Here is a 10,210-nt window from a genome sequence, read left to right as displayed (position 1 = left end):
GTTCTCCTAATGTTTGCCCTGGAAACCATGAAACATTAAGTTGGGGTAATAACGTGCTAGTAACTTAAGCACAAATATTCTCAAGTCTTCTCATGCTACAAAGTAATCTTCTTCTTTTTATTTATTAATTTTTGGTGTTAGTCAAATACTGTATGGGGAGGGAGGTGGGAGGGGGGTTCATGTTTGGGAACGCATGTAAGAATTAAAGATTTTAAAATTTAAAAAATAAAAAACTAAAAAAAAAAAAAAAAGGCAAAGGAACCAGAGATCAAATTGCCAAATTCCGCTGGATCATGGAAAAAGCAAGAGAGTTCCAGAAAAACATCTATTTCTGCTTTATTGACTATGCTAAAGCCTTTGACTGTGTGGATCACAATAAACTGTGGAAAATTCTGAGAGAGGTGGGAACACCAGACCACCTGAGCTGCCTCTTGAGAAACCTATATGCAGGTCAGGAATCAACAGTTAGAACTGGACATAGAACAAAAGACTGGTTCCAAATATGAAAAGGAGTAGGTCAAGGCTGTATATTGTCACCCGCTTATTTAACTTATATGCAGAGTACATCATGAGAAATGCTGGACTGGAAGAAGCACAAGCTGGAATCAGGATTGCCCGGAGAAATATCAATAACCTCAGATATGCAGATGACACCACCCTTATGGCAGAAAATGAAGAGGAACTAAAAGCCTCTTGATGAAAGTGAAAGAGGAGAGTGAAAATGTTGGCTTAAAGATCAACACTCAGAAAACGAAGATCATGGCATCTGGTCTCATCACTTCATGGGAAATAGATGGGAAACAGTGGAAACAGTGTTAGACTTTATTCCTTTAGGCTCCAAAATCACTGCAGGTGGTGACTGCAGCCATGAAATTAAAAGACACTTACTCCTTGGAAGAAAAGTTATGACCAACCTAGATAGCATATTGAAAATCAGAGACATTAGTTTTCCAACAAAGGTCCGTCTAGTCAAAGCTATGGTTTTTCCAGTGGTCATATATGGATGTGAGAGTTGGACTGTAAAGAAAACTGAGCACCGAAGAGTTGATGCTTTTGAACTGTGGTGTTGGAGAAGACTCTTGAGAGTCCCTTGGACTGCAAGGAGACCCAACCGATCCATTCTGAAGATCAGCCCTGGGATTTCTTTGGAAGGAATGATGCTAAAGCTGAAACTCCAAACAGTGTGGAGATTCCTTAAAAAACTGGAAATAGAACTGCCTTGTGAGCCAGCAATCTCATTGCTGGGCATACACACTGAGGAAACAAGAATTGAAAGAGACACGTGTACCCCAATGTTAATCGCAGCACTGTTTATAATAGCCAGGAAATGGAAGCAACCTAGATGTCCATCAGCAGATGAATGGATAAGAAAGCTGTGGTACATATACACAATGGAGTAACTCAGCCATTAAAAAGAATACATTTGAATTAGTTCTGATGAGGTGGATGAAACTGAAGCCAATTATACAGAGTGAAGTAGCCAGAAAGAAAAACACCAATAAATTATACTTACACATATATACGGAATTTAGAAAGATGGTAATGATAACCCTGTATGCGAGACAGCAAAAGAGACACAGATGTATAGAACAGTCTTTTGGACTCTGGGAGAGGGAGAGGGTGGGATGATTTGGGACAATGGCATTGAAACATGTATAATATCATATAAGAAACAAATCGCCAGTCTAGGTTTGATGCAGGATACAGAATGCTTGGGGCTGGTGCACTGGGATGACCCAGAGAGATGGTACGGGGAGGGAGGTGGGAGGGGGGTTCAGGATTGGGAACACTTGTGCACCCGGGGCAGATTCATGTTGATGTATGGCAAAATCAATACAGTATTGTAAAGTAAAATAAAACAAACAAACAAACAAGCTGAAAAAAAAAAGAATAAAATAAAAATGTGTTTTGAAAGATAGCACATATCTTAAAAAAAAAAAAAGATAATGTGTTTAAACACTGCTTGTGGAAGCCATCTATTTGTCAGAAAGCATGTGGAAATAGATAAGAATGTGTTCCCGGTAAATACAACGGTAGCAATAATGAAAACTATAGGTGAATATTCATCAAGAGTTTGGTGATACACCTCCACTTTCTAGCATTCTATGCTTCATTTCAGGGAAACATGGATTACGGCTTTTTCAAAGTAACTTGGAAGCATATTTGCTCAAGGGGTTGACTTTGGGAAGCAGGAAAGTATGCTTCTCTGCTTACTTCCTTTAGTCAATAATTCAAAAATGGCTTCAGGGGAACAAAGCATGGTAAACTTGGCCTCCTTGCAAGAAGAATCTTAAGCAAACTGTGTTCTCTTAAGTCTGAGTTGCTTCTGAACTGCTGAGTGGCAGCTACGGATTTACCTGAAAACTTCCTCTGATTATAAAATTGAACTCTCCCCTTCTGCTGTAGGGTTTTGCCTCCCAAACCATTCCTGTCCAACAAGAAGGTCATTGCATCTCTGTCCCCGTGGGCGCCCTCTGCTGCCCACAGCTGGAGAGGCACTCAGTTCAGTTCAGTTCAGTTCAGTCAACCAGTCCTGTCGGATTGTTTGCCACACACTGGACTGCAGCACGCCAGGCCTCCCTGTCCATCACCAACTCCCAGACTTGACTCAAACTCATGCACATCGCATCGGTGATGCCATCCAACCATCTCATCCTCTGTCGTCCCCTTCTCCTCCCACCTTCAATCTTTCCCAGCATCAGGGTCTTTTCAAATGAGTCCGTTCTTTGCATCAGGTGGCCAAAATCTTGGAGTTTCAACTTCAACATCAGTCCTTCCAATGAATATTCAGGACTGATTTCCTTTAGGATGGATTGGTTGGATCTCCTTGCAGTCCAAGGGACTCTCAAGAGTTTTCTCCAGCACCACGGTTCAAAAGCATCAGTTCTCCAGTGCTCAGCTTTCTTTATAGGTACAGCTCAGACGTAATGGAAAGGACTGCAGAGTGCATTGCTGTTCAGTCACTCAGTCATGTCCCGCTCTTTTGCAACCCGTGGACTGTAGCCCCCCCAGGCTCCTTCATCCGTGGGATTTCCCAGGCAAGAATACTGGAGAGGGTTGCTATTTCCTTCTCCAGGGGATTTTCCCAATCCAGGGATTAAACCCACATCTCCTGCATTGGCATGAGGGTTCTTTACCACTGAGCCACCTTGAAAGACTCACTGTTACTAGTTAAGCCTCTACTAGTTAACTGGTAGAGGGCTTCTTAAAGTCTGGCTTCACACGCATGGGTACCTGAAATCCTTCCTTCTCTGGTGTCCTCTTCCAGGGCATCCCCAGCCCCCCTCCAAGGTCACAGGATCACTGGCCACAACAGCTAAATTCCGGAGCATGTCATTTTGTTCCATTTTTTGGCCTTCTGCAAGATAGGCAAACCCCAAATCCTATTCTGTCCTGGATCTTCTTATTCTTCACCACTAACTTATGGTCTGCAAGATATCTCCTCTTGTTATTCATAGTAAGGAATGCCCTCATAGCATGACATTAGCACACTGTTTGAAAGATAATCTTCTAACCTATCAGGGGTGAAGATAGGAAAGAAAACAAGATGACGTAAAGAATCCCTGATATAATCTTTGGGGTTTTCTCCGTGGAAAGCTTTCACAATTCCTGCCCTAAATTTCTCATCAGTAAAATGAGAAATTTCAACTAAAATGATTCTCCTCTTGCCCCAACCGTCTTTGGTTCAGAAGTTGATCATCACTGAGTTTCTGCCCCAACCAAATACACCTTCTGTGCCTCCCATCCTTCTGCCCCTCCTTCCATCACCGTTTTTACTGTGTTAAACCAGAGTAACTTTCTGAAGGCTGAACACACACAATGAATAATCCACATCAGCATGCTGGAGATAGGGAGGAGACACACACTGTAGAAATGTTGTGTGAACCACAGTGCATGCTGCTGCTGCTGCTGCTGCTACTGCTAAGTCGCTTCAGTTGTGTCCGACTCTGTGCGACCCCATAGATGGCAGCCCACCTGGCTCCTCCATCCCTGGGATTCTCCAAGCAAGAACACTGGAGTGGGTTGCCATTTCCTTCTCCAACACTGCATGAGAACATGTCAAATACTAGCTAGAACACTAATTCCAAAATGTTTTAGAGGCAGCACCGTAAAGGGAAAAAGATGAAAAATCAATACAGTAAAGATTTTCCACAAGTAACTCATGCATTCAAGGTGGCCTCAGACTTCCTTCTGGAAAGTTCTGAGCTCCATGATCTCTACCTTTTGCTTTTAGTCTCAGTATCTGTCAGTGGGCTATCACAGTCTCTCTTCTTCTTATTCTCTCCTTCCTGAATTTACCTTCACAGTGATTTTAATTGACATCAAGTAATCACACACAATATCACCTCTGCAAAAGTAACTTTTTCATTTATAAAGACCAGATCTAGGTGCTTTGTCATAATTGAAAGTGTCCATCTCTTTTCCACTCACATGTAAAAGCTCATAGAAAGGCCAGAAGGGGAAAAACTAGGCATCTTCCCCAGCCAGTAAGGTCCACATAAGCGACACCCAGACCTAAGGCTAGGGAAGCCTTGCTCAGCTCTGCTATTTGACCGAAAGGCAGCACCCACAGGTGACGTCCCATCTGAGCAGAGCCAGCCGAGGGCCATGGCCACTGCCCTGCTCAGGAGCCTCGTCCTACGATGCTTCTGCTCCTGCCTCCCTCGTGTTTCCATTTCAGGCAGAGCAAACATGTGTAAATACTTTATTAAAATTAAAAAAAATAAAACGCACGATGTGAAAGCTGTTCCCCTCTGATTGATTTTTCAAAAGCTCCCTAGACTGCTTCTGCTACAGATGTTTGCAAAATGATTGGCTGCAAAGGGGGCTTAATTCATAAAAGCAATAAAATGTTGCTTATTGACTGAACAGATGAACTAGCTGGGGGTGGGGGTGGTAATTTGGAGTGTTCTTATTGGAAGTGCTCTGAAGAAATGTAATGATAGTGGAGAGACAGAGTCTTATTAGCTGTGGTAAATATATTTTCTTACAGAAAGCTTGGGAGGTTTTTGAAATAACTGGAAAATAACCCTCAGATTTTCCATTTTACTGGCTTTTCGACTAAATGTGTAACTCTCAGCTTTGTAAAATCGTATAATTCTAGATGTGCAACATTTAAAACTGATAGGTACATTTTTAGGGTAATGGGGAAACGTTTAGGGCTGGGAGTCAGGACAGCTGGGTTCAAGTTTTAGTTTTACTACAGACCCTATCACAGTGCTCTTCAATAAATAAGTGTTGGAGAAACAGAGATGGGGAAGCCTGTACTCGCCTCCAGGAGCAGAGAGTCTAGGGTGGTGAGTGGGATTCTCAGCAGACCCTAAACATTCCAAGGAAGTACATTGGGGGGCAACTGGGGAGCAGTGAAGTGAAGGGGTGATGTGGGGTGAGCTGGGGTGCTCTGGGTCCCCCACCTCTGCTTTAGCGAACAATTTCTGCTTTTTCCAGTCATATCAGGCTACAAGAGTAACATTTCACCTGCCTAAACTATTGGCTTCTTTAAAGTTTTTTCGAAAAACAGTAGTTTCATGATGAGTCATGTCTGTCTTTCCTTCCAGGCAAGTGTACCTAGAACGGTAAGAGCCAGTGGTAGGTACGCAAGACTCTGTTAAATCTGAGTCATGAAGAAGCAGATGTCGTGTTCTCTGCTGCCACCTCTTCCACCAGTTCGTGGATCTTCTTGGATTAATATTAACATTTTCATTATTGTAACTCTTTATTTTTACAAAACCTAATCTGTATTTAGAGATACATGAATAAGGATAAACACATGCTATGAATGGTACTCAGCAGAAAAATGAAATGGATGTTGGCCCAAAGGATGGTCAGATATAGTGATGCCCACCCCACCCCCTCCCCCACTCATGGGTGGTCAGTTCGGAGGGAATCAATGCCAGGCTGTGTTTGGAGGCCCATGGCCTGTGATGTCTATATCTTGACCCCACAACACTCTTCCCCCATGGATTACGGGGCCTGTGTCCTGAAAATCAATATTTAATTTGTTTACAGCATCAGATGAGACACTCGGTAGCGTATATAAACGCTGGCATCTTTAAAGAACACATCGTTTGCTGGAACCTCTGTAACAGCAGTCCCCAACCTTTTTGGCACCAAGGACCAGTTTCATGGAAGATAATTTTTCCATGGACCGGGGTGAAGGGGTTGGTTTGGGGATGACTCAAGCACATTACATTCATTGTGCATTTATTTCTATCATTATTACATCGGGGCCACCCCACAGCATCAGGCATTAGATCCTGGAGACTGGGGACCCTTCTTCTACAGCCTCCCATGACACCTGCTGCCTTCCTTCTCTGCTCCCCATCTGCTGTCACCCCTTGTGGTCCTTGACACCCACGAGGTATGTCAGGATTCCACCCTAAAACACCTCCAGTGTTGTCTCTCCTTAGTTTTAGTGGTTATACAATAGCTTTGGGCATCAAATGGAGGTAATGAGAACAGTTTAAAAAAATTATTACTTTCAATGTCAATGACAAGAATGCATACATAGCCATCAATGGATAATTACCTATATTTCATTGCACATTTATATTAGCTCTGAGTTCCTAGTGTCTGACACGTGTTAGGGATTTAAATCATATCTGTAATGAGTAGTTTTTGCACATACCTGTGCTCAGTCACTCAATCATGTCTGATTCTTTGCATCCCATAGACTGTAGCCTGCCAGGCTCCTCTGTCCATAGGATTTCCCAGGCAAGAGTGCTGGAGTGGGTTGCCATTACCTTCTCCAGGAGACCTTCTCGACCCAGGGATCAAACTTGCGTCTCTTGCATTTCCTGCATTGGCAGGCAGATTATTTACTACTGAGCCCCTTGGGAAGCCCTGTGTATACCTCACTGAGCTTATTGCCTCCCAAGTTTGTACACTCTGAGTTCCCTCGGGGCTCAACTTTGGGAGTGGTTGCAGTTGATGGCTGCTGCATGGCAGGTATTCTTTGTTTCCTTCCTCACCAGCTGGAGGAGACTGCAATTGCTGATGACTGTGACTGGCATGACTTAGGGACGGAGCCCAAGCACAATCTGTCCTAATGTAAGCTCTTAAACATTACCTACAGTCATTACTAGCTTCTGAGGTGGCACTAGCGGTAAAGAACCTGCCTCCCAATGCAGAGATGTAAGAGATGCAGATTCGATCCCTGGGTGGGCAAGATCCCCTAGAGAAGGGCATGGCTGCTCACTCCAGTATTCTTGCCTAGAGAATTCCATGGACAGAGGGGCCTGGCAGACTACAGTCCATAGGGTTGCAAAGAGTTGGACATGACTGAAGTGACTTAGCATGCATGCACACACAGTCATTCCAATAAAGCTTCCCAATAAAGCAAAACCTCTACACCTTATGAAGTGTTTTTACATATACTTGGGTGAAAAGTAACAAATTTGAACTTAAACTGGAAGCGCATGCATGGTTTAGGTGTGCCCAAGGCTTGGGGCTCTAGGCACAGTGTGAAGAGGCAACAGTCCTTCTCTGCCTCCTTCAGAAAATCTCACACAGAGGAGATGCTTTACCTCCAGCTCTGCTCTCTGCACAGCCAAGAGCAGATGCCAGCTCATTCAAAGAGCATTGCTTGAGCAATAAAGACGAGAAAATGTGTAAATGGGTTTTTCTTCAGAAGAGAAAAGGAAAAAATTAATGAAACAAGACTGAATACCAAAGTGGACAGTAGGAAAATGGAAGCAGTCTAGACTGAGAACAAAGAAATATAATAAGATTTTTTTTGTTGAAATGACTGTATTGCGATTTTGGGGGCACTCACCCTGCAGCAACTTTCATTAAATATAAAAATACCTTGGGAATTCCCTGGCAGTCCAGTGGTTAAAACTTTGCCTTGCAAAGCAGGAGGTGAGGGTGCAATCCCTGGTCAGGGAGCTAAGACTCCACATGCCTCAGGGTCAAAACACCAAATATAAAGCAGAAGCAATATTGTAACAAATTCAATAAAGAGTTTAAAAACATGTCTACATATCAAAAATTTTTTTAATTAAAAAAACAAAAAACAGACCCTGATGCACATGGCACAGACTTATACAGTGAGTTACAGAGTGAAGGCCCTCCTGGAGGAAAATGGAGCCTGAATACTTGATTTTTCCTAAAAATTTTGCAGAGAACTCTTTATTAGACATGGGGGCAGATTACAGAACATAATAATGTCTCAGGGCAGCTACTTCATCAGATGTAGGCCCTTGGTGGCACCAGTGGTAAAGAACCCACCTACCAGTGCAGGCAGACCTAAGAGAGGAGGGCTTGGTCCCTGAGTCAGGCTGATCCCCTGGAGGAGGGCATGGCCGCCCACTCCAGTATTCTTTCTGGAGAATCCCATGGACAGAGGGGCCTGGAGGGCTAAGTCCGTATGGTCGCACAGAGTCCGCCGCAACTAAATTAACATGGCGAGTATGTGTGTTTGCATTTTCATACCTTACAAGGCAATGTTCTTTCTATGGTGTTTCATATTATTAGATCCAAGTTATCTGAGATCTTGAGTCAAGAATAAGCCATTGATCTGAATGGATAATGGAAACGGAATTGGCCTGAGTAGGGATCGTTTCTTTCAAGTTCTATCTCTACAGCCGACCAGTTGTGCAATGTGGACAGAGCAGTGAACACCACAGAGGCTCAGTTTCCTCATATACGAAATGAAGGGGTTGGCACACACCATCTCTAGTTTGCTTCCTAGTGTCTTTCCTGATAGATAATTCAGCAACATGAGTGATGTCGGAGCATTCCTGACTTCAGTCCTCCACACTGTCCATGACCTTCTTAGAACTCCATTTGAAAGGACTGGTATTTCCTTGCAAAAAGAAAAACAGGGATTGTTAGGATTCTTGTCTAAGAGAGCCTTTAACTTGCCTTCAGATTCCTTTGAAGTTGAACAAAGAGAGAAGTGGAGTCACGTCTCTGAAATCGGGCATTAGTCACAGCCCAGAGAGTAAATGACAGCTCCCTGAATTCTTGTCACCAATTTTAAGTGAGTGAAATGAGGAGAGGTGGGTGTGTTCAAGTCTCTTTTGAACGCATTTCATATTGTGGGGAACTTTCCCTCAGGTCAAGCACCCTTCTGTTAAATTTCACATGGCTATGCTTTTTAAACTGTGAATATTCATTTGATTAATATTTCTACGCCCGTGAGTTTAAAAAAGAATCTATTCAAGCACAATAGCCCAAGAACACTATGAGATGGACTTATTATTGGACTTGAATGGTCTACCAACAGGGCTCCCCTATTATCTGCTTTCATGTAAGAGGGAGAAAAGAAAGAAAGAAATCCGAAAATCAGGGGTCAGCTTTTCAACACGCAGTTACTGACATTTCAAACACTGCAGCTAGCAGCAGAGCAAAGCAGAAAGAATAATACACCTTCTTTGAATGAAGGTAGGTGGAAGGTGAATTCAAGAATATCCTTGACTCTGAAAGAATAATTATTTTCAAAAGGGTGCAATGAGGCAACTTTTCTCAGTGCCTACCATTGGGGACATAAATTTATATAATCTTTTAGAGTGCTGTTAGAGAAATAAATATCATATGGGGGATGATAGAGGGGTATATAGACAATAGGAAGAGAAATAGGGAAAAGGGGAATATATATCAGAAGACTTGAGAAAGTGCATGTTCTTGGTTGTAGCAGTAATTCCCCTTTATCTGGAAATACATTTTAAAACTAATATTTGTATATACATGTGTGTGAATATTACATATATTAGTTGCAAGTAGGTATGTATATTTAATGGAGAAGGCGATGGCACCCCACTCCAGTACTCTTGCCTGGAAAACACCATGGACAGAGGAGTCTGGTAGGCTGCAGTCCATGAGGTCGCAAAGAGTCGGACACAACTGATGCGACTTAGCAGCAGCAACAGCAGCATGTATATTTAAATGTTTACATATAAGAGTATGTATGTACATATACATATGTACATGCAATGTATATGCTATTATATATGCATGTAGAATAGAAATCCTTCTTTCAAATGTCATTGTCTTTCATGCACATACACATATAGTAAATAATGTTGTGTGTCTGTATTTTTTATCAAGATAAAAAAAGTTAAGCTGTAATTGACAAATTGCTGTAGGTTTAAAGTGGAGAAGTTGGAGGTTTCAAATGTCCAGGGTCCAGTCTTGGAGGAAAGACTCCCATTTATGAGTTTTATCCCCAAGATTCCACCAAGGTTATCAATGTACCTAGGATCTGAGA

The sequence above is a fragment of the Ovis aries genome, chromosome 3 (assembly GCF_016772045.2).
Source record: "Ovis aries strain OAR_USU_Benz2616 breed Rambouillet chromosome 3, ARS-UI_Ramb_v3.0, whole genome shotgun sequence".
NCBI lineage: Eukaryota > Metazoa > Chordata > Mammalia > Artiodactyla > Bovidae > Ovis > Ovis aries.
Note: the sequence above shows the minus strand (reverse complement) of the source record.